Here is a 24,077-nt window from a genome sequence, read left to right on the forward strand (position 1 = left end):
CTCCCCCCGCAGCCGTGGTCCGCCTCCCCCGCAGCCGCGGTACCCCTCCCCAGCAGCCGCGGCCCCACTCACCCAGCAGCCGGGGTCCCCCTCCCCCAGCAGCCGCGGTCCCCCTCCCCCAGCAGCCGCGGTCCCCCTCCCCCAGCAGCCGCGGTCCCCCTCCCCAGCAGCCGCGGTCCCCCTCCCCCAGCAGCCGCGGTCCCCCTCCCCCAGCAGCCGCGGTCCCCCTCCCCCAGCAGCCGCGGCCCCACTCACCCAGCAGCCGCGGTCCCCCTCCCCAGCAGCCGCGGTCCCCCTCCCCCAGCAGCCGCGGTCCCCCTCCCCCAGCAGCCGCGGTCCCCCTCCCCCAGCAGCCGCGGCCCCACTCACCCAGCAGCCGGGGTCCCCCTCCCCCAGCAGCCGCGGTCCCCCTCCCCCAGCAGCCGCGGTCCCCCTCCCCCAGCAGCCGCGGTCCCCCTCCCCAGCAGCCGCGGCCCCACTCACCCAGCAGCCGCGGTCCCCCTCCCCCAGCAGCCGCGGTCCCCCTCCCCCAGCAGCCGCGGTCCCCCTCCCCCAGCAGCCGCGGTCCTCCTCCCCCAGCAGCCGCGGTCCCCCTCCCCCAGCAGCCGCGGTCCTCGTCCCCTCCCCCAGCAGCCGCGGTCCCCCTCCCCCAGCAGCCGTGGTCCCCCTCCCCCAGCAGCCACGGTCCCCCTCCCCAGCAGCCGCGGTCCCCCTCCCCCAGCAGCCGCAGTCCCCCTCCCCCAGCAGCCGCGGTCCCCCTCCCCCAGCAGCATTGTCTCGGGTCGGACAGTTTGATGGTGCTGTTTATTTGATGTCTATATAATGTTTATTTGGATCTGTTTTCCCTGAGATTGCCTGTCCTGCCCGCTCTCCCCGCGGGCAGGGTGAGGCAGCGCCCGACGCTGGCATCGGCCTGGAGCTGGGACACAACAAAGCAAAACAGACCAGAAGTAACTGATGGACAAAACAAAATGTGGGGAGTGCCCCAAACCGCGGGTGGAGCACAGCCCCAACAGAACAGGAAAAGAGACCAAACCTCACCCAATGCCCGCCCAATGAAAGTGTGAGAATGGGGGTCGGTCCGGCAGCCCACCCCCTGCGGGGCCCAGCCAGCCCGGGAAGCTTCGAGTGTGCCCGTGGGCAGCGCCTGCCCCCGCTCCAGGGACCCCCGGCCGCCACCCAGCCCTTCCCACGGCACCCACAGCCCGGCCCTCCGCCACCCAGCCGTTCCCACGGCACCCACAGCCCGGCGTCCTCTTTCCAGCGAGTAGAAGAAGCGGGAGCCGCGGTCCATGTCCGTTAGGAGACGGATCCGCGACCTCACGTACGCGCCGCAGGACCCGGCCAGTTGCAGGTCCCGCAGTGCGCCCCTCTTCTCCCTGTACACCAGCCCCAGGGCCGGGCCTCATCAGGCTGAGCGAGACGTGACTCCAGATCGAGGAGTTCCTCAGCCAGGTTGGCGATCGTGGAGTTCCGCCCCGCCGTAGACCCCTTCGTGTACCCCTGACAGACGGCACGGTTCTGGGCCTTGCCCACATCCCACCGTAGCCTCAAGGAGGGGAAGCCACCCCGCTTCCTTCTCCAGCCGGCCCAGAAACGGCAGAACGAGTCCAGGAACCGCTCGTCCTCCAGCAGCAGGTTGTTAAAGTGCCAGTACGCGGACCGTGTCTGAGCGCGGGACGGGGCGAGACCCGCCCACATCAGGTGGTGATCCGAGCTCGGCACCTGCTCCATGGAGGCCGTCGGAACGCTGGGGAAGTACGTCTTGGAAATGTAAAGACGGTCGATGCTGGACGCTCTGAACTGGGGCCGCACAGAGGTGCGCACCCGCAATTCAGGATGGAGAGTCCGCCAGACATCCACCAAGTCAAAGGACCTAACCAGGTCCCTCAACTTCACCACCGCCGCCGGGCCGCACTGGACTCCAGTGCGGTCCTTGTCCTTGAGGGTGCAATTAAAATCCCCTCCGAGGACGATGCACTCTGTTTTTGAAAACTCACCACTATTCTTAGAATTCCCCCTCTACCAAAAAGGGCCGAGATTCTAAATGGTGATCAGGATTCTCACTCCCGACTCCGATGCAGGCTTCAGTGGGTGCTATTCAGGTCAAACTATATTGTCAAGTTATCCCCCGGTATAACCCATACCTTCACCGAAGATTTAATCTACTTCCCACTTAGTAGCATCAATCCTGGGTCCCGCATTGCTAAGTAAGTAAAGTAGACTTTGGAATAACCACTATTTCAGGTTAAATTAAGTTATTTTATTATTATATTTTTTCTTTTAAAAGCTGCAAATACTTTCTTTACAGAAAGGAAAAAGACCTTGCTTCTGGATCCTTCTGGGTGGTTGAAGGGACCTTCAGGCCCACCTTGACAATCAATCTTCTTTATAAAGTCTGGTCTTCTTTAGATGTAATCGCTGATGAGCTCGGTTGCTGTGTCCTGTCTTTCCCATGTACCGAGCTGTGAGAGCTGACTCTGCTGGCTATCTCTGAGCTGACATAGAGCTGACTCTTTGAATTATAGTCTTCCTGAGATGTATTAGCTGTTTTAGCTCGGCTGCTGTGCTTTGTCTTTCCCATGGCCGAGCTGACTGTAATCTGACTCTGAGCTGCTTGTTTCTTCTCTGCTTCTCTCTCTCCCTCCCTCTGAGTTCTGGTTCTGGTTCTGGTAGTTCCTGCCCTGGTCTCTGGGTTTATATATTTTTCTAACAGTTTTCTAGCTTTTATGATTTTATTGTAAAGTAACTAATTTCACTTTGATTGTACAAAGTACGTTTGACTAAACCTTCTAATCCAACTAAGTATTCATTTTGACATAACTGCATATCAGAGATCTGATTACAGTGTTTCCTGTGTGATGATCAAAATGCTTTGGTTTCAAGAGGTGTTACTTTTAATTCCTGTCATTTCTGTAGTTTTATTTTCCAATTGTGTCCTCAGCTCATAATTTTGACTTTGATTTTGGCTTTGAATTATGTTTCTCGTAGACTGATAGTCTCCAGTTTTCTTTAATTTACTTGGTTTAGCAAATTTTCACACCTAGAATTATCACCAAATTCAACTGAACCTCATCCTTTTTACCAGCTGCGAACTAAGACAGTTACTTTCATGAAAACTGCGAACTAAGACAGTTACTTTCTTATACTCTTTTTGAGTATAAGAATTGGCAAGTCATGTTGCAGCTGTATAGAACCTTAGTTAGGCCACACTTGGAGTATAGTGTTCAATTCTGGTCGCCACACTACCAGAAGGATGTGGAGGCTTTAGAGAGGGTGCAGAAGAGATTTACCAGAATGTTGCCTGGTATGGAGGGCATAAGCTATGAGGAGCGATTGAATAAACTCGGTTTGTTCTCACTGGAACAAAGGAGGTTGAGGGGCGACCTGATAGAGGTATACAAAATTATGAGGGGCATAGACAGAGTGGATAGTCAGAGGCTTTTCCCCAGGGTAGAGGGGTCAATTACTAGGGGGCATAGGTTTAAGGTGAGAGGGGCAAAGTTTAGAGTAGATGTACGAGGCAAGTTTTTTACGCAGAGGGTAGTGGGTGCCTGGAACTCACTACCGGAGGAGGTAGTGGAGGCAGGGACGATAGGGACATTTAAGGGGCATCTTGACAAATATATGAATAGGATGGGAATAGAAGGATACGGACCCAGGAAGTGTAGAAGATTGTAGTTTAGTCGGGCAGTATGGTCGGCACGGGCTTGGAGGGCCGAAGGGCCTGTTCCTGTGCTGTACATTTCTTTGTTCTTTGTTTGTTGTTCTTTGAAGGTGTGGGCCATTGTTTTTGGCTTCATTCAAAATCCTGTTTGTCTTGTTTGCTGAGCCTGCTTGAGCAAGGCTATCTGCATTTTACAATCCTCTCCTGGCAGCTGCTGTTAACCCTTGGTGGGATCTTTCCCTGTATCCTCTCATGTTTCTCCCAGACCAGATATTGCCAGACTTCCATGTTTCAAATGACACATCTTTCCATATTTTCAATAACAACTCGCCCACCTGGATGGTGCCGAGAAGAGTGGACACCTTTTGGAAGAAAGCCGCCTGCTGCGGTCCGGCCACGGGAGCGGATACATTTACAAAGTGAATCACCGCTGCCCCGAAACGGGCCTTTAGGTGCAGCAGACGGCCTGGCACCGGCTCCTTGACCCCCCAAGATCTCCGGCTGAAAATGTTGAGGCTGGCCATGGTTACCTCCATGTCAGCAGCAATAGTTATCCATCACCTTTAGTGCTCAGAGTGGGGGTACCGCCCCCTCCACTCCCTCAGGAGTCCCACAAGGAACTGAGCAGCTTGGCGCTGCTCCTCCTGGTCTTGATCGAACTCCCGGGCCTCTCTGGCATAGGCCCGGGCGGAGCCAAGGAGCAGCCCCAGGTTTCCCCAGCTGTCCAGGGCCAGCCGCACACAGTCCGGGTGACCGTGGTGCGCTCCCAGAAATGTCCGGAGTTCCCCAGGGGGGACGAGGGGAGACTCGGTGCCGGGTGTGAGGGTGCCCTCTGCCTCTGCAGAGAGAGTCTAAATCCTCCTCCTCACCCGCCACCGAGCAGCCTTCCTCCTCCGAATGGTCACCTCCCGAGCTCAAGTCCCCCGCCACATGGAGTATGGCGGGCGGCACGGACACACCGGCTAACCCTTGGCCCGAGTCGACCCCACCCCCAGGGTCGTCCTCAGGCAGGTCCCTCGCAGTCTCCTCCCGCGGCTCAGGGCCCGTGGACGGTGCCTCCACCCACGTCGGCGACTCCGGGACCTCGGGGAGGCCCCCCGGAAACATGTCCGGGTTGAAAACAGGGCTCTCCGGCGTCGCCCGCTCGGGTGTAGAGGGCGGGGAGCCTTCCCCGTCCTCCCCCTTCCACGGCCCACAGTGGCACGATGAGCGGTCGCTGCTGCTGCCGGCCCCCGGCGATGGTGAAGAGGAGGCGTCCGGGGAGGAAACTTGCACCGGGCGGGACGGGACCCCAGGGGTTCCGTCTCCACTCGACCCCGGGTCCTCCTGCTCGGGGGGCGACAGCAGCTCGAGGGGCTCGGGGGCCTCGGAGGCCCCCCCCCGGCCTTGCTTCTCTTCATTGTGTGCCCCGGGCCAGGCGTCAGGGGGATGGGCACCAACACGGGAGACCCCCACCCTCCTCGCCCGGGGAGGGGGCAGCGAACCCCCCCTTGCCCGGGCAGGCGGCGCTTGCGGGGAGGGGGCGGCTTGGGATCGCCCTGCTGCACGGCCTCCATGGCGGGAGAGGCCCCGGCAGCATCCCCCTCCCCCTCCTCCTCACCCCCTCCAGCGGCCGCGGGGGGGTCTGGGGCCGGCCGCTGGGCAGAGGAGAGGGGAGCAGTGCTGGCAGCTGGCAGGGGGGGGGGGCAGTGGCGCCGGAGGTGCCCCAGCCCTTTGCAGGCGTGGCCGCGCAGGCCGTCCGCCGACCAGAACACTTTATGGGCCTCCCCCTGATGGGAGACCACGAACCCTCCTCGGTGACTTCCTCCCGGCTCAGGCGGAGGGGTGGGAGGACAGGGTCCGCAGTCCCCGATGGTCCCACTCCCACCTCAGGCAGAGGGGTGGGAGGACAGGGTCCGCAGTCCCCGATGGTCCCACTCCCACCTCAGGCAGAGGGGTGGGAGGACAGGGTCCGCAGTCCCCAATGGTCCCACTCCCACCTCAGGCAGAGGGGTGGGAGGACAGAGTCCGCAGTCCCCGATGGTCCCACTCCCACCTCAGGCAGAGGGGTGGGAGGACAGGGTCCGCAGTCCCCGATGGTCCCACTCCCACCTCAGGCAGAGGGGTGGGAGGACAGGGTCCGCAGTCCTCGATGGTCCCACTCCCACCTCAGGCAGAGGGGTGGGAGGACAGGGTCCCCAGTCCCCGATGGTCCCACTCCCACCTCAGGCAGAGGGGTGGGGGGACAGGGTCCGCAGTCCCCAATGGTCCCACTCCCACCTCAGGCAGAGGGGTGGGAGGACAGGGTCCACAGTCCCCGATGGTCCCACTCCCACCTCAGGCAGAGGGGTGGGAGGACAGGGTCCGCAGTCCCCAACGGTCCCACTCCCAGCTCAGGCAGAGGGGTGGGAGGACAGGGTCCGCAGTCCCCAATGGTCCCACTCCCAGCTCAGGCAGAGGGGTGGGAGGTCAGGGTCCGCAGTCCCCAATGGTCCCAGTCCCCCCTCAGGCAGAGGGGTGGGAGGACAGAGTCCGCAGTCCCCAATGGTCCCAGTCCCACCTCAGGCAGAGGGGTGGGAGGACAGGGTCCGCAGTCCCCGATGGTCCCACCCACCTCAGGCAGAGGGGTGGGACGACAGGGTCCGCAGTCCCCGATGGTCTCAGTCCCACCTCAGGCAGAGGGGTGGGAGGACAGGGTCCGCTGTCCCCAATGGTCCCACTCCCACCTCTGGCAGAGGGGTGGGAGGACAGGGTCCGCAGTCCCCAATGGTCCCACTCCACCTCAGGCAGAGGGGTGGGAGGACAGAGTCCGCAGTCCACAATGGTCCCACTCCCACCTCAGGCAGAGGGGTGGGGGGACAGGGTCCGCAGTCCCCAATGGTCCCACTCCCACCTCAGGCAGAGGGGTGGGAGGACAGGGTCCGCAGTCCCCGATGGTCCCACTCCCACCTCAGGCAGAGGGGTGGGAGGACAGGGTCCGCAGTCCCCAATGGTCCCACTCCCACCTCAGGCAGAGGGGTGGGAGGACAGGGTCCGCAGTCCTCGATGGTCCCACTCCCACCTCAGGCAGAGGGGTGGGAGGACAGGGTCCGCAGTCCTCGATGGTCCCACTCCCACCTCAGGCAGAGGGGTGGGAGGACAGGGTCCCCAGTCCCCGATGGTCCCACTCCCACCTCAGGCAGAGGGGTGGGGGGACAGGGTCCGCAGTCCCCAATGGTCCCACTCCCACCTCAGGCAGAGGGGTGGGAGGACAGGGTCCGCAGTCCCCGATGGTCCCACTCCCACCTCAGGCAGAGGGGTGGGAGGACAGCGTCCGCAGTCCCCAATCTCCCACTCCCACCTCAGGCAGAGGGGTGGGAGGACAGGGTCCGCAGTCCCCAATGGTCCCACTCCCACCTCAGGCAGAGGGGTGGGGGGACAGGGTCCGCAGTCCCCGATGGTCCCACTCCCACCTCAGGCAGAGGGGTGGGAGGAAAGGGTCCGCAGTCCCCGATGGTCCCACTCCCACCTCAGGCAGAGGGGTGGGAGGACAGAGTCCGCAGATCCCGATGGTCCCACTCCCACCTCAGGCAGAGGGGTGGGAGGACAGGGTCCGCAGTCCCCGATGGTCCCACTCCCACCTCAGGCAGAGGGGTGGGAGGACAGGGTCCGCAGTCCCAATGGTCCCACTCCCCCCTCAGGCAGAAGGGTGGGAGGACAGGGTCCGCAGTCCCCGAGGGTCCCACTCCCCCCTCAGGCAGAGGGGTGGGAGGACAGAGTCCGCAGTCCCCGATGGTCTCAGTCCCACCTCAGGCAGAGGGGTGGGAGGACAGGGTCCGCAGTCCCCAATGGTCCCAGTCCCACCTCAGGCAGAGGGGTGGGAGGACAGGGTCCCCAGTCCCCAATAGTCCCACTCCCACCTCAGGCAGAGGGGTGGGAGGACAGGGTCCGCAGTCCCCGATGGTCCCACTCCCACCTCAGGCAGAGGGGTGGGAGGACAGGGTCCGCAGTCCCCAATAGTCCCACCCACCTCAGGCAGAGGGGTGGGAGGACAGGGTCCGCAGTCCGCAATAGTCCCACTCCCACCTCAGGCAGAGGGGTGGGAGGACAGGGTCCGCAGTCCCCAATAGTCCCACTCCCACCTCAGGCAGAGGGGTGGGAGGACAGGGTCCTCAGTCCCCGATGGTCCCACTCCCCCCTCAGGCAGAGGGGTGGGAGGACAGGATCCGCAGTCCCCGATGGTCCCACTCCCTCCTCAGGCAGAGGGGTGGGAGGACAGAGTCCGCAGTCCCCAATGGTCCCACTCCCACCTCAGACAGAGGGGTGGGAGGACAGAGTCCGCAGTCCCCAATGGTCCCACTCCCACCACAGGCAGAGGGGTGGGAGGACAGGGTCCGCAGTCCCAAATGGTCCCACTCCCAGCTCAGGCAGAGGGGTGGGAGGTCAGGGTCCGCAGTCCCCAATGGTCCCAGTCCCCCCTCAGGCAGAGGGGTGGGAGGACAGAGTCCGCAGTCCCCGATGGTCCCAGTCCCACCTCAGGCAGAGGGGTGGGAGGACAGGGTCCGCAGTCCCCGATGGTCCCACCCACCTCAGGCAGAGGGGTGGGACGACAGGGTCCGCAGTCCCCGATGGTCTCAGTCCCACCTCAGGCAGAGGGGTGGGAGGACAGGGTCCGCTGTCCCCAATGGTCCCACTCCCACCTCTGGCAGAGGGGTGGGAGGACAGGGTCCGCAGTCCCCAATGGTCCCACTCCACCTCAGGCAGAGGGGTGGGAGGACAGAGTCCGCAGTCCACAATGGTCCCACTCCCACCTCAGGCAGAGGGGTGGGGGGACAGGGTCCGCAGTCCCCAATGGTCCCACTCCCACCTCAGGCAGAGGGGTGGGAGGACAGGGTCCGCAGTCCCCGATGGTCCCACTCCCACCTCAGGCAGAGGGGTGGGAGGACAGGGTCCGCAGACCCCGATGGTCCCACTCCCACCTCAGGCAGAGGGGTGGGAGGACAGGGTCCGCAGTCCCCAATGGTCCCACTCCCACCTCAGGCAGAGGGGTGGGAGGACAGAGTCCGCAGTCCCCGATGGTCCCACTCCCACCTCAGGCAGAGGGGTGGGAGGACAGGGTCCGCAGTCCCCGATGGTCCCACTCCCACCTCAGGCAGAGGGGTGGGAGGACAGGGTCCGCAGTCCTCGATGGTCCCACTCCCACCTCAGGCAGAGGGGTGGGAGGACAGGGTCCGCAGTCCTCGATGGTCCCACTCCCACCTCAGGCAGAGGGGTGGGAGGACAGGGTCCCCAGTCCCCGATGGTCCCACTCCCACCTCAGGCAGAGGGGTGGGGGGACAGGGTCCGCAGTCCCCAATGGTCCCACTCCCACCTCAGGCAGAGGGGTGGGAGGACAGGGTCCGCAGTCCCCGATGGTCCCACTCCCACCTCAGGCAGAGGGGTGGGAGGACAGGGTCCGCAGTCCCCAATGGTCCCACTCCCAGCTCAGGCAGAGGGGTGGGAGGACAGGGTCCGCAGTCCCCAATGGTCCCACTCCCAGCTCAGGCAGAGGGGTGGGAGGTCAGGGTCCGCAGTCCCCAATGGTCCCAGTCCCCCCTCAGGCAGAGGGGTGGGAGGACAGAGTCCGCAGTCCCCAATGGTCCCAGTCCCACCTCAGGCAGAGGGGTGGGAGGACAGGGTCCGCAGTCCCCGATGGTCCCACCCACCTCAGGCAGAGGGGTGGGACGACAGGGTCCGCAGTCCCCGATGGTCTCAGTCCCACCTCAGGCAGAGGGGTGGGAGGACAGGGTCCGCTGTCCCCAATGGTCCCACTCCCACCTCTGGCAGAGGGGTGGGAGGACAGGGTCCGTAGTCCCCAATGGTCCCACTCCACCTCAGGCAGAGGGGTGGGAGGACAGAGTCCGCAGTCCACAATGGTCCCACTCCCATCTCAGGCAGAGGGGTGGGGGGACAGGGTCCGCAGTCCCCAATGGTCCCACTCCCACCTCAGGCAGAGGGGTGGGAGGACAGGGTCCGCAGTCCCCGATGGTCCCACTCCCACCTCAGGCAGAGGGGTGGGAGGACAGGGTCCGCAGTCCCCAATGGTCCCACTCCCACCTCAGGCAGAGGGGTGGGAGGACAGGGTCCGCAGTCCTCGATGGTCCCACTCCCACCTCAGGCAGAGGGGTGGGAGGACAGGGTCCGCAGTCCTCGATGGTCCCACTCCCACCTCAGGCAGAGGGGTGGGAGGACAGGGTCCCCAGTCCCCGATGGTCCCACTCCCACCTCAGGCAGAGGGGTGGGGGGACAGGGTCCGCAGTCCCCAATGGTCCCACTCCCACCTCAGGCAGAGGGGTGGGAGGACAGGGTCCGCAGTCCCCGATGGTCCCACTCCCACCTCAGGCAGAGGGGTGGGAGGACAGCGTCCGCAGTCCCCAATCTCCCACTCCCACCTCAGGCAGAGGGGTGGGAGGACAGGGTCCGCAGTCCCCAATGGTCCCACTCCCACCTCAGGCAGAGGGGTGGGGGGACAGGGTCCGCAGTCCCCGATGGTCCCACTCCCACCTCAGGCAGAGGGGTGGGAGGACAGGGTCCGCAGTCCCCGATGGTCCCACTCCCACCTCAGGCAGAGGGGTGGGAGGACAGAGTCCGCAGATCCCGATGGTCCCACTCCCACCTCAGGCAGAGGGGTGGGAGGACAGAGTCCGCAGATCCCGATGGTCCCACTCCCACCTCAGGCAGAGGGGTGGGAGGACAGGGTCCGCAGTCCCCGATGGTCCCACTCCCACCTCAGGCAGAGGGGTGGGAGGACAGGGTCCGCAGTCCCAATGGTCCCACTCCCCCCTCAGGCAGAAGGGTGGGAGGACAGGGTCCGCAGTCCCCGAGGGTCCCACTCCCCCCTCAGGCAGAGGGGTGGGAGGACAGAGTCCGCAGTCCCCGATGGTCTCAGTCCCACCTCAGGCAGAGGGGTGGGAGGACAGGGTCCGCAGTCCCCAATGGTCCCAGTCCCACCTCAGGCAGAGGGGTGGGAGGACAGGGTCCGCAGTCCCCAATAGTCCCACTCCCACCTCAGGCAGAGGGGTGGGAGGACAGGGTCCGCAGTCCCCGATGGTCCCACTCCCACCTCAGGCAGAGGGGTGGGAGGACAGGGTCCGCAGTCCCCAATAGTCCCACTCCCACCTCAGGCAGAGGGGTGGGAGGACAGGGTCCGCAGTCCCCAATAGTCCCACTCCCACCTCAGGCAGAGGGGTGGGAGGACAGGGTCCGCAGTCCCCAATAGTCCCACTCCCACCTCAGGCAGAGGGGTGGGAGGACAGGGTCCTCAGTCCCCGATGGTCCCACTCCCCCCTCAGGCAGAGGGGTGGGAGGACAGGATCCGCAGTCCCCGATGGTCCCACTCCCTCCTCAGGCAGAGGGGTGGGAGGACAGAGTCCGCAGTCCCCAATGGTCCCACTCCCACCTCAGACAGAGGGGTGGGAGGACAGAGTCCGCAGTCCCCAATGGTCCCACTCCCACCACAGGCAGAGGGGTGGGAGGACAGGATCCGCAGTCCCCAATGGTCCCACTCCCAGCTCAGGCAGAGGGGTGGGAGGTCAGGGTCCGCAGTCCCCAATGGTCCCAGTCCCCCCTCAGGCAGAGGGGTGGGAGGACAGAGTCCGCAGTCCCCAATGGTCCCAGTCCCACCTCAGGTAGAGGGGTGGGAGGACTGGGTCCGCAGTCCCCGATGGTCCCACCCACCTCAGGCAGAGGGGTGGGACGACAGGGTCCGCAGTCCCCGATGGTCTCAGTCCCACCTCAGTCAGAGGGGTGGGAGGACAGGGTCCGCTGTCCCCAATGGTCCCACTCCCACCTCTGGCAGAGGGGTGGGAGGACAGGGTCCGCAGTCCCCAATGGTCCCACTCCACCTCAGGCAGAGGGGTGGGAGGACAGAGTCCGCAGTCCACAATGGTCCCACTCCCACCTCAGGCAGAGGGGTGGGGGGACAGGGTCCGCAGTCCCCAATGGTCCCACTCCCACCTCAGGCAGAGGGGTGGGAGGACAGGGTCCGCAGTCCCCGATGGTCCCACTCCCACCTCAGGCAGAGGGGTGGGAGGACAGGGTCCGCAGACCCCGATGGTCCCACTCCCACCTCAGGCAGAGGGGTGGGAGGACAGGGTCCGCAGTCCTCGAGGGTCCCACTCCCACCTCAGGCAGAGGGGTGGGAGGACAGGGTCCGCAGTCCCCGATGGTCCCAGTCCCACCTCAGGCAGAGGGGTGGGAGGACAGAGTCCGCAGTCCCCGATGGTCTCCCTCCCACCTCAGGCAGAGTGGTGGGGGGACAGGGTCCGCAGTCCCTCATGGTCCCACTCCCACCTCAGGCAGAGGGGTGGGGGGACAGGGTCCGCAGTCCCCAATGGTCCCACTCCCACCTCAGGCAGAGGGGTGGGAGGACAGGGTCCGCAGTCCCCGATGGTCCCACTCCCACCTCAGGCAGAGGGGTGGGAGGACAGCGTCCGCAGTCCCCAATCTCCCACTCCCACCTCAGGCAGAGGGGTGGGAGGACAGGGTCCGCAGTCCCCAATGGTCCCACTCCCACCTCAGGCAGAGGGGTGGGGGGACAGGGTCCGCAGTCCCCGATGGTCCCACTCCCACCTCAGGCAGAGGGGTGGGAGGACAGGGTCCGCAGTCCCCGATGGTCCCACTCCCACCTCAGGCAGAGGGGTGGGAGGACAGAGTCCGCAGATCCCGATGGTCCCACTCCCACCTCAGGCAGAGGGGTGGGAGGACAGGGTCCGCAGTCCCCGATGGTCCCACTCCCACCTCAGGCAGAGGGGTGGGAGGACAGGGTCCGCAGTCCCAATGGTCCCACTCCCCCCTCAGGCAGAAGGGTGGGAGGACAGGGTCCGCAGTCCCCGAGGGTCCCACTCCCCCCTCAGGCAGAGGGGTGGGAGGACAGAGTCCGCAGTCCCCGATGGTCTCAGTCCCACCTCAGGCAGAGGGGTGGGAGGACAGGGTCCGCAGTCCCCAATGGTCCCAGTCCCACCTCAGGCAGAGGGGTGGGAGGACAGGGTCCGCAGACCCCAATAGTCCCACTCCCACCTCAGGCAGAGCGGTGGGAGGACAGGGTCCGCAGTCCCCGATGGTCCCACTCCCACCTCAGGCAGAGGGGTGGGAGGACAGGGTCCGCAGTCCCCGATGGTCCCACTCCCACCTCAGGCAGAGGGGTGGGAGGACAGGGTCCGCAGTCCCCAATAGTCCCACTCCCACCTCAGGCAGAGGGGTGGGAGGACAGGGTCCGCAGTCCCCAATAGTCCCACTCCCACCTCAGGCAGAGGGGTGGGAGGACAGGGTCCGCAGTCCCCAATAGTCCCACTCCCACCTCAGGCAGAGGGGTGGGAGGACAGGGTCCTCAGTCCCCGATGGTCCCACTCCCCCCTCAGGCAGAGGGGTGGGAGGACAGGATCCGCAGTCCCCGATGGTCCCACTCCCTCCTCAGGCAGAGGGGTGGGAGGACAGAGTCCGCAGTCCCCAATGGTCCCACTCCCACCTCAGACAGAGGGGTGGGAGGACAGAGTCCGCAGTCCCCAATGGTCCCACTCCCACCACAGGCAGAGGGGTGGGAGGACAGTGTCCGCAGTCCCCAATGGTCCCACTCCCAGCTCAGGCAGAGGGGTGGGAGGTCAGGGTCCGCAGTCCCCAATGGTCCCAGTCCCCCCTCAGGCAGAGGGGTGGGAGGACAGAGTCCGCAGTCCCCAATGGTCCCAGTCCCACCTCAGGCAGAGGGGTGGGAGGACAGGGTCCGCAGTCCCCGATGGTCCCACCCACCTCAGGCAGAGGGGTGGGACGACAGGGTCCGCAGTCCCCGATGGTCTCAGTCCCACCTCAGGCAGAGGGGTGGGAGGACAGGGTCCGCTGTCCCCAATGGTCCCACTCCCACCTCTGGCAGAGGGGTGGGAGGACAGGGTCCGCAGTCCCCAATGGTCCCACTCCACCTCAGGCAGAGGGGTGGGAGGACAGAGTCCGCAGTCCACAATGGTCCCACTCCCACCTCAGGCAGAGGGGTGGGGGGACAGGGTCCGCAGTCCCCAATGGTCCCACTCCCACCTCAGGCAGAGGGGTGGGAGGACAGGGTCCGCAGTCCCCGATGGTCCCACTCCCACCTCAGGCAGAGGGGTGGGAGGACAGGGTCCGCAGACCCCGATGGTCCCACTCCCACCTCAGGCAGAGGGGTGGGAGGACAGGGTCCGCAGTCCTCGAGGGTCCCACTCCCACCTCAGGCAGAGGGGTGGGAGGACAGGGTCCGCAGTCCCCGATGGTCCCAGTCCCACCTCAGGCAGAGGGGTGGGAGGACAGAGTCCGCAGTCCCCGATGGTCTCCCTCCCACCTCAGGCAGAGTGGTGGGGGGACAGGGTCCGCAGTCCCTCATGGTCCCACTCCCACCTCAGGCAGAGGGGTGGGAGGACAGGGTCCGCAGTCCCCAATGGTCCCACTCCCACCTCAGGCAGAGGGGTGGGAGGACAGGGTCCGCAGTCCCCGATGGTCCCACTCCCACCTCAGGCAGAGGAGTGGGAGGACAGGGTCCGCAGTCCCAAAGGTCCCACTCCCACCTCAGGCAGAGGGGTGGGAGGACAGGGTCCGCAGTCCCCAATGGTCCCACTCCCACCTCAGGCAGAGGGGTGGGAGGACAGGGTCCGCAGTCCCCAATGGTCCCACTCCCACCTCAGGCAGAGGGGTGGGAGGACAGGGTCCGCAGTCCCCAATGGTCCCACTCCCACCTCAGGCAGAGGGGTGGGAGGACAGGGTCCGCAGTCCCCGATGGTCCCACTCCCACCTCAGGCAGAGGGGTGGGAGGACAGAGTCCGCAGTCCCCAATGGTCCCACTCCCACCTCAGGCAGAGGGGTGGGGGGAGAGGGTCCGCAGTCCCCGATGGTCTCCCTCCCACCTCAGGCAGAGTGGTGGGGGGACAGAGTCCGCAGTCCCCAATGGTCCCACTCCCACCTCAGGCAGAGGGGTGGGAGGACAGGGTCCGCAGTCCCCGATGGTCTCCCTCCCACCTCAGGCAGAGTGGTGGGGGGACAGAGTCCGCAGTCCCCAATGGTCCCACTCCCACCTCAGGCAGAGGGGTGGGAGGACAGAGTCCGCAGTCCCCAATGGTCCCACTCTCACCTCAGGCAGAGGGGTGGGAGGACAGGGTCCGCAGTCCCTCATGGTCCCACTCCCACCTCAGGCAGAGGGGTGGGAGGACAGGGTCCGCAGTCCCCAATGGTCCCACTCCCACCTCAGGCAGAGGGGTGGGAGGACAGAGTCCGCAGATCCCGATGGTCCCACTCCCACCTCAGGCAGAGGGGTGGGAGGACAGAGTCCGCAGATCCCGATGGTCCCACTCCCACCTCAGGCAGAGGGGTGGGAGGACAGGGTCCGCAGTCCCCGATGGTCCCACTCCCACCTCAGGCAGAGGGGTGGGAGGACAGGGTCCGCAGTCCCAATGGTCCCACTCCCCCCTCAGGCAGAAGGGTGGGAGGACAGGGTCCGCAGTCCCCGAGGGTCCCACTCCCCCCTCAGGCAGAGGGGTGGGAGGACAGAGTCCGCAGTCCCCGATGGTCTCAGTCCCACCTCAGGCAGAGGGGTGGGAGGACAGGGTCCGCAGTCCCCAATGGTCCCAGTCCCACCTCAGGCAGAGGGGTGGGAGGACAGGGTCCGCAGTCCCCAATAGTCCCACTCCCACCTCAGGCAGAGGGGTGGGAGGACAGGGTCCGCAGTCCCCGATGGTCCCACTCCCACCTCAGGCAGAGGGGTGGGAGGACAGGGTCCGCAGTCCCCAATAGTCCCACTCCCACCTCAGGCAGAGGGGTGGGAGGACAGGGTCCGCAGTCCCCAATAGTCCCACTCCCACCTCAGGCAGAGGGGTGGGAGGACAGGGTCCGCAGTCCCCAATAGTCCCACTCCCACCTCAGGCAGAGGGGTGGGAGGACAGGGTCCTCAGTCCCCGATGGTCCCACTCCCCCCTCAGGCAGAGGGGTGGGAGGACAGGATCCGCAGTCCCCGATGGTCCCACTCCCTCCTCAGGCAGAGGGGTGTGAGGACAGAGTCCGCAGTCCCCAATGGTCCCACTCCCACCTCAGACAGAGGGGTGGGAGGACAGAGTCCGCAGTCCCCAATGGTCCCACTCCCACCACAGGCAGAGGGGTGGGAGGACAGGGTCCGCAGTCCCCAATGGTCCCACTCCCAGCTCAGGCAGAGGGGTGGGAGGTCAGGGTCCGCAGTCCCCAATGGTCCCAGTCCCCCCTCAGGCAGAGGGGTGGGAGGACAGAGTCCGCAGTCCCCAATGGTCCCAGTCCCACCTCAGGCAGAGGGGTGGGAGGACAGGGTCCGCAGTCCCCGATGGTCCCACCCACCTCAGGCAGAGGGGTGGGACGACAGGGTCCGCAGTCCCCGATGGTCTCAGTCCCACCTCAGGCAGAGGGGTGGGAGGACAGGGTCCGCTGTCCCCAATGGTCCCACTCCCACCTCTGGCAGAGGGGTGGGAGGACAGGGTCCGCAGTCCCCAATGGTCCCACTCCACCTCAGGCAGAGGGGTGGGAGGACAGAGTCCGCAGTCCACAATGGTCCCACTCCCACCTCAGGCAGAGGGGTGGGGGGACAGGGTCCGCAGTCCCCAATGGTCCCACTCCCACCTCAGGCAGAGGGGTGGGAGGACAGGGTCCGCAGTCCCCGATGGTCCCACTCCCACCTCAGGCAGAGGGGTGGGAGGACAGGGTCCGCAGACCCCGATGGTCCCACTCCCACCTCAGGCAGAGGGGTGGGAGGACAGGGTCCGCAGTCCTCGAGGGTCCCACTCCCACCTCAGGCAGAGGGGTGGTAGGACAGGGTCCGCAGTCCCCGATGGTCCCAGTCCCACCTCAGGCAGAGGGGTGGGAGGACAGAGTCCGCAGTCCCCGATGGTCTCCCTCCCACCTCAGGCAGAGTGGTGGGGGGACAGGGTCCGCAGTCCCTCATGGTCCCACTCCCACCTCAGGCAGAGGGGTGGGGGGACAGGGTCCGCAGTCCCCAATGGTCCCACTCCCACCTCAGGCAGAGGGGTGGGAGGACAGGGTCCGCAGTCCCCGATGGTCCCACTCCCACCTCAGGCAGAGGGGTGGGAGGACAGCGTCCGCAGTCCCCAATCTCCCACTCCCACCTCAGGCAGAGGGGTGGGAGGACAGGGTCCGCAGTCCCCAATGGTCCCACTCCCACCTCAGGCAGAGGGGTGGGGGGACAGGGTCCGCAGTCCCCGATGGTCCCACTCCAACCTCAGGCAGAGGGGTGGGAGGACAGGGTCCGCAGTCCCCGATGGTCCCACTCCCACCTCAGGCAGAGGGGTGGGAGGACAGAGTCCGCAGATCCCGATGGTCCCACTCCCACCTCAGGCAGAGGGGTGGGAGGACAGGGTCCGCAGTCCCCGATGGTCCCACTCCCACCTCAGGCAGAGGGGTGGGAGGACAGGGTCCGCAGTCCCAATGGTCCCACTCCCCCCTCAGGCAGAAGGGTGGGAGGACAGGGTCCGCAGTCCCCGAGGGTCCCACTCCCCCCTCAGGCAGAGGGGTGGGAGGACAGAGTCCGCAGTCCCCGATGGTCTCAGTCCCACCTCAGGCAGAGGGGTGGGAGGACAGGGTCCGCAGTCCCCAATGGTCCCAGTCCCACCTCAGGCAGAGGGGTGGGAGGACAGGGTCCGCAGACCCCAATAGTCCCACTCCCACCTCAGGCAGAGGGGTGGGAGGACAGGGTCCGCAGTCCCCGATGGTCCCACTCCCACCTCAGGCAGAGGGGTGGGAGGACAGGGTCCGCAGTCCCCAATAGTCCCACTCCCACCTCAGGCAGAGGGGTGGGAGGACAGGGTCCGCAGTCCCCAATAGTCCCACTCCCACCTCAGGCAGAGGGGTGGGAGGACAGGGTCCGCAGTCCCCAATAGTCCCACTCCCACCTCAGGCAGAGGGGTGGGAGGACAGGGTCCTCAGTCCCCGATGGTCCCACTCCCCCCTCAGGCAGAGGGGTGGGAGGACAGGATCCGCAGTCCCCGATGGTCCCACTCCCTCCTCAGGCAGAGGGGTGGGAGGACAGAGTCCGCAGTCCCCAATGGTCCCACTCCCACCTCAGACAGAGGGGTGGGAGGACAGAGTCCGCAGTCCCCAATGGTCCCACTCCCACCACAGGCAGAGGGGTGGGAGGACAGTGTCCGCAGTCCCCAATGGTCCCACTCCCAGCTCAGGCAGAGGGGTGGGAGGTCAGGGTCCGCAGTCCCCAATGGTCCCAGTCCCCCCTCAGGCAGAGGGGTGGGAGGACAGAGTCCGCAGTCCCCAATGGTCCCAGTCCCACCTCAGGCAGAGGGGTGGGAGGACAGGGTCCGCAGTCCCCGATGGTCCCACCCACCTCAGGCAGAGGGGTGGGACGACAGGGTCCGCAGTCCCCGATGGTCTCAGTCCCACCTCAGGCAGAGGGGTGGGAGGACAGGGTCCGCTGTCCCCAATGGTCCCACTCCCACCTCTGGCAGAGGGGTGGGAGGACAGGGTCCGCAGTCCCCAATGGTCCCACTCCACCTCAGGCAGAGGGGTGGGAGGACAGAGTCCGCAGTCCACAATGGTCCCACTCCCACCTCAGGCAGAGGGGTGGGGGGACAGGGTCCGCAGTCCCCAATGGTCCCACTCCCACCTCAGGCAGAGGGGTGGGAGGACAGGGTCCGCAGTCCCCGATGGTCCCACTCCCACCTCAGGCAGAGGGGTGGGAGGACAGGGTCCGCAGACCCCGATGGTCCCACTCCCACCTCAGGCAGACGGGTGGGAGGACAGGGTCCGCAGTCCTCGAGGGTCCCACTCCCACCTCAGGCAGGGGGGTGGGAGGACAGGGTCCGCAGTCCCCGATGGTCCCAGTCCCACCTCAGGCAGAGGGGTGGGAGGACAGAGTCCGCAGTCCCCGATGGTCTCCCTCCCACCTCAGGCAGAGTGGTGGGGGGACAGGGTCCGCAGTCCCTCATGGTCCCACTCCCACCTCAGGCAGAGGGGTGGGAGGACAGGGTCCGCAGTCCCCAATGGTCCCACTCCCACCTCAGGCAGAGGGGTGGGAGGACAGGGTCCGCAGTCCCCGATGGTCCCACTCCCACCTCAGGCAGAGGGGTGGGAGGACAGGGTCCGCAGTCCCAAAGGTCCCACTCCCACCTCAGGCAGAGGGGTGGGAGGACAGGGACCGCAGTCCCCAATGGTCCCACTCCCACCTCAGGCAGAGGGGTGGGAGGACAGGGTCCGCAGTCCCCAATGGTCCCACTCCCACCTCAGGCAGAGGGGTGGGAGGACAGGGTCCGCAGTCCCCGATGGTCCCACTCCCACCTCAGGCAGAGGGGTGGGAGGACAGAGTCCGCAGTCCCCAATGGTCCCACTCCCACCTCAGGCAGAGGGGTGGGGGGAGAGGGTCCGCAGTCCCCGATGGTCTCCCTCCCACCTCAGGCAGAGTGGTGGGGGGACAGAGTCCGCAGTCCCCAATGGTCCCACTCCCACCTCAGGCAGAGGGGTGGGAGGACAGGGTCCGCAGTCCCCGATGGTCTCCCTCCCACCTCAGGCAGAGTGGTGGGGGGACAGAGTCCGCAGTCCCCAATGGTCCCACTCCCACCTCAGGCAGAGGGGTGGGAGGACAGAGTCCGCAGTCCCCAATGGTCCCACTCTCACCTCAGGCAGAGGGGTGGGAGGACAGGGTCCGCAGTCCCTCATGGTCCCACTCCCACCTCAGGCAGAGGGGTGGGAGGACAGGGTCCGCAGTCCCCAATGGTCCCACTCCCACCTCAGGCAGAGGGGTGGGAGGACAGGGTCCGCAGTCCCCGATGGTCCCACTCCCACCTCAGGCAGAGGGGTGGGAGGACAGGGTCCGCAGTCCCAAAGGTCCCACTCCCACCTCAGGCAGAGGGGTGGGAGGACAGGGACCGCAGTCCCCAATAGTCCCACTCCCACCTCAGGCAGAGGGGTGGGAGGACAGGGTCCGCAGTCCCCAATAGTCCCACTCCCACCTCAGGCAGAGGGGTGGGAGGACAGACTCCGCAGTCCCCGATGGTCCCACTCCCACCTCAGGCAGAGGGATGGGAGGACAGGGTCCGCAGTCCCCAATGGTCCCACTCCCACCTCAGGCAGAGGGGTGGGAGGACAGAGTCCGCAGTCCCCGACGGTCCCACTCCCACCTCAGGCAGAGGGATGGGAGGACAGAGTCCGCAGTCCCCGATGGTCCCACTCCCTCCTCAGGCAGAGGGGTGGGGGGACAGGGTCCGCAGTCCCCGAGGGTCCCACTCCCACCTCAGGCAGAGGGTTGGGAGGACAGAGTCCGCAGTCCCCGATGGTCCCACTCCCACCTCAGGCAGAGGTGTGGGTGGACAGGGTCCGCAGTCCCCGATGGTCCAATTCCCACCTCAGGCAGAGGGGTGGGAGGACAGGGTCCGCAGACCCCGATGGTCCCACTCCCACCTCAGGCAGAGGGGTGGGAGGACAGGGTCCGCAGTCCTCGAGGGTCCCACTCCCACCTCAGGCAGAGGGGTGGGAGGACAGGGTCCGCAGTCCCCGATTGTCCCAGTCCCACCTCAGGCAGAGGGGTGGGAGGACAGAGTCCGCAGTCCCCGATGGTCCCACTCCCACCTCAGGCAGAGGGGTGGGAGGACAGAGTCCGCAGACCCCAATGGTCCCACTCCTACCTCAGGCAGAGGGGTGGGAGGACAGGGTCCGCAGTCCCAATGGTCCCACTCCCACCTCAGGCAGAGGGGTGGGAGGACAGAGTCCGCAGTCCCCAATGGTCCCACTCCCACCTCAGGCAGAGGGGTGGGGGGAGAGGGTCCGCAGTCCCCAATGGTCCCACTCCCACCTCAGGCAGAGGGGTGGGAGGACAGAGTCCGCAGTCCCCGATGGTCCTAGTCCCACCTCAGGCAGAGGGGTGGGAGGACAGGGTCCGCAGTCCCCGATGGTCCCACTCCCACCTCAGGCAGATGGGTGGGAGGACAGTCCGCAGTCCCCGATGGTCCCACTCCCACCTCAGGCAGAGGGGTGGGAGGACAGGGTCCGCAGTCCCCAATGGTCCCACTCCCACCTCAGGCAGAGGGGTGGGAGGACAGGGTCCGCAGTCCCCAATGGTCCCACTCCCACCTCAGGCAGAGGGGTGGGAGGACAGGGTCCGCAGTCCCCGATGGTCCAAGTCCCACCTCAGGCAGAGGGGTGGGAGGACAGAGTCCGCGGTCCCCGATGGTCGCACTCCCACCTCAGGCAGAGGGGTGGGAGGACAGGGTCCGCAGTCCCCAATGGTCCCACTCCCACCTCAGGCAGAGGGGTGGGAGGACAGGGTCCGCAGTCCACAATGGTCCCAGTCCCACCTCAGGCAGAGGGGTGGGAGGACAGGGTCCGCATTCCCCAATGGTCTCAGTCCCACCTCAGGCAGAGGGGTGGGAGGACGGGGTCCGCAGTCCCCGATGGTCTCAGTCCCACCTCAGGCAGTGGGGTGGGAAGACAGAGTCCGCAGTCCCCGATGGTCTCAGTCCCACCTCAGGCAGAGGGGTGGGAGGACAGGGTCCGCAGTCCCCATTGGTCCCACTCCCACCTCAGGCAGAGGGGCGGGAGGACAGGAGGCTGGGCCTGCAGCCCGAATGGTCCCAGTCCAACCTCAGGCAGAGGGGTGGGAGGACAGGAGGCTGGGCCTGCAGCCCTGGATGGTCCCACACCCACCTCAGGCAGAGGGGTGGGAGGACAGGAGGCTGGGCCTGCAGCCCTGGATGGTCCCACTCCCACCAGACACAACACAAGGTGGGGCAGGTAGGATCGGGGAACTCCACTTCCTCACACCACCAACAGCTCTCACTTCAAGCTCTCTCACTTCACACTGAAGCTCCACTCAGCAACACACACAGACACACACTGAACAAGAGGGGCAATGTTTTCAGTGAAGTGGGAGGATTGGTCCCTCAGACTCAGATTTATCCTCAGTGAGCTGTGAGCAAACTCCAGCCCCAGTCTCTGACACGTGTGGAATGTCTGCCTCTGAGGACAGCTCACTATTGACATGTAAATGACTGACAAGAGATACCAATCTCCTTACTGTTGATAAATGACACAGCATTGGATCCAGCAACTGCTGTCTTAACACAATCCTCCCACAGGGACCACATTTCTGTCTAACAGAATTGAAGCATAAGTTAAAATTCTATTGGGAAATGATTAGAAACAGTATTGGTTGAGATCTCCTCAGAGATCTGTGTACAGACCTACCCCCTGACTTTCTGTCATGAATGTTTTCAGTCTGTCCGCTGTGATTATTCACTAAAGATGTGTCTTCACAGGAGAGGCCAGAGGCATTTGTCCTGTCTGTGGTTATGTTAATTCAGGGCACGGCAACAGATCTAGCAAAGTCCTGTGCTTACTTCAGTCTTGATGTTAATATTTATTTCCTCCTGAGTTTCTGACTAGTTTGGGATGTCTATTCGTCTGTCTCCCAAGGACAGCTTTCTATACTCTGAGTAAAGACCGGCAAGGAACCCCAGGACATTGCTGTCGTGGGAGTCTTTGACGGGGACAATCTTATTCTGTTTCTCACAGACAGGTTTCCTCAGTGAGCTGCTCTATAAATTGGGATTCAATTTGATTTTTCCCACTGGGAGATTTAAAGTTTATTCCTGAATAAATACAGGGTCATCGGCAACAACATAATTTTAAGAGACAGAGGGGTTCAATGGGATTTTTCACTGAATTCCTCTGATGTCAATTTCTGAGATTAGAATTTACAATGAAACAATTTAGATTTAATGAAAACGGTCAGTTTGATAACCCCAACTGATTTCTGTTAACTCGCCCCTCACGTTCCTCTCTCTCCTTTTTTTAATTTGGGGAATTCTGCAGGCAGCTTGTGCACAGGAAGAGCCCAAAAATGGGGCACTTTCAGAATTAAGTTCAGAGTCTCTGAAGATGGATTTCTTTCTCTCTTTCTACTCGAAGGTGTACAAACTGACAGCACGCAGATTGATTGCACAGTAAGATTCCACAGTCAGAAATGTGATCATGGTGGAAAATTCCCCACAGGGCTATGGGGAGAGCGGGATTAGTTTGGGGATTTACCCTGGGCTGTGGGGAGAGTGGGATTAGTTTGGGAATGACCCAGGGCTATGGGAGAGTGGGATTCGTTTGGGGATTCACACAGGGCTGTGGGGAGAGTGGGATTCGTTTGGGAATGACCCAGGACTATGGGAGAGTGGGATTAGTTTGGGGATTGACACAGGGCTGTGGGGATTAGTTTGGGAATGACCCAGGGCTATGGGAGAGTGGGATTAGTTTGGGGATTGACACAGGGCTGTGAGGAGAGTGGGATTAGTTTGGGGATGACACAGGGCTGTGGGGAGAGTGGGATTAGTATTGGGGATTGACCAGGGCAGTGGGGAGAGTGAGATCAGTTTGGGATTGATCCGGGACTGTGGGGATAGTTGCATTAGTTTGGGGATTGCCACAGGGCTGTGGAGAGAGTGGGATTAGTATTGGAGATTCACCCAGGGCTGTGGGGAGAGTGGGATTAGTTTGGGGATTGATACAGGGCTGTGGGGAGAGTGGGATTAGTTTGGGGATTGACACAGGGCTATGGTGAGAGTGGGATTAGGTTGGGGATTGACACAGGGCTATGTTGAGAGCGTGGGGCAGTGGGATTAGTTTGGGGATTGATACAGGGTTACATGGAGAGAGTGGGGCAGAGCAATTAGTCTGGGGATTGATACAGGGATATGGGGAGAGAGTTGGGCAGTGGAATTAGTTTGGGGATTGATACAGGGCTATGGGGAGAGAGTGGGGCAGTGGAATTAGTTTGGGATTGATACAGGGCTATGGGGAGAGAGCCGGGCAGTGGGATTAGTTTGGGGATTGATACAGAGCTACAGGGAGAGTGTGGGGCAGTGGGATTAGTTTGGGGATTGATACAGGGCTTTGGGGAGAGAGTGGGGCAGTGGGATTAGTTTGGGGATTGATACAGCGTTATGGGGAGAGAGCGGGGCAGTGGGATTAGTTTGGAGATTGATACAGGGCTATGGGGAGAGAGTGGGACAGTGGGATTAGTTTGGGGATTGATACAGGGCTTTGGGGAGAGAGTGGGGCTGAGGGATTAGTTTGGGGATTGATACAGATTTACAGGGAGAGTGTGGGGCAGTGGGATTCGTTTGGGGATTGATGCAGGACTTTGGGGAGAGAGTGGGGCAGTGGGATTAGTTTGGGGTTGATACAGGGCTATGGGGAGAGAGTGGGGCAGTAGGATTAGTTTGGGATTGATACAGGGCTATGGGGAGAGAGTGGGGCTCTGGGATTAGTTTGGGATTGATACAGGGCTATGGGGAGAAAGCGGGGCAGTGGGATTAGTTTGGGAATGATACAGGGCTATGGGGAGACAGTGGGGCAGTGAGATTAGTTTGGGGATTGATACAGGGCTATGGGGAGAGAGTGGGGCTGTGGGATAAGTTTGGGATTGATACAG

The sequence above is a fragment of the Scyliorhinus torazame genome, chromosome 5, assembly GCF_047496885.1.
Source record: "Scyliorhinus torazame isolate Kashiwa2021f chromosome 5, sScyTor2.1, whole genome shotgun sequence".
Lineage (NCBI taxonomy): Eukaryota > Metazoa > Chordata > Chondrichthyes > Carcharhiniformes > Scyliorhinidae > Scyliorhinus > Scyliorhinus torazame.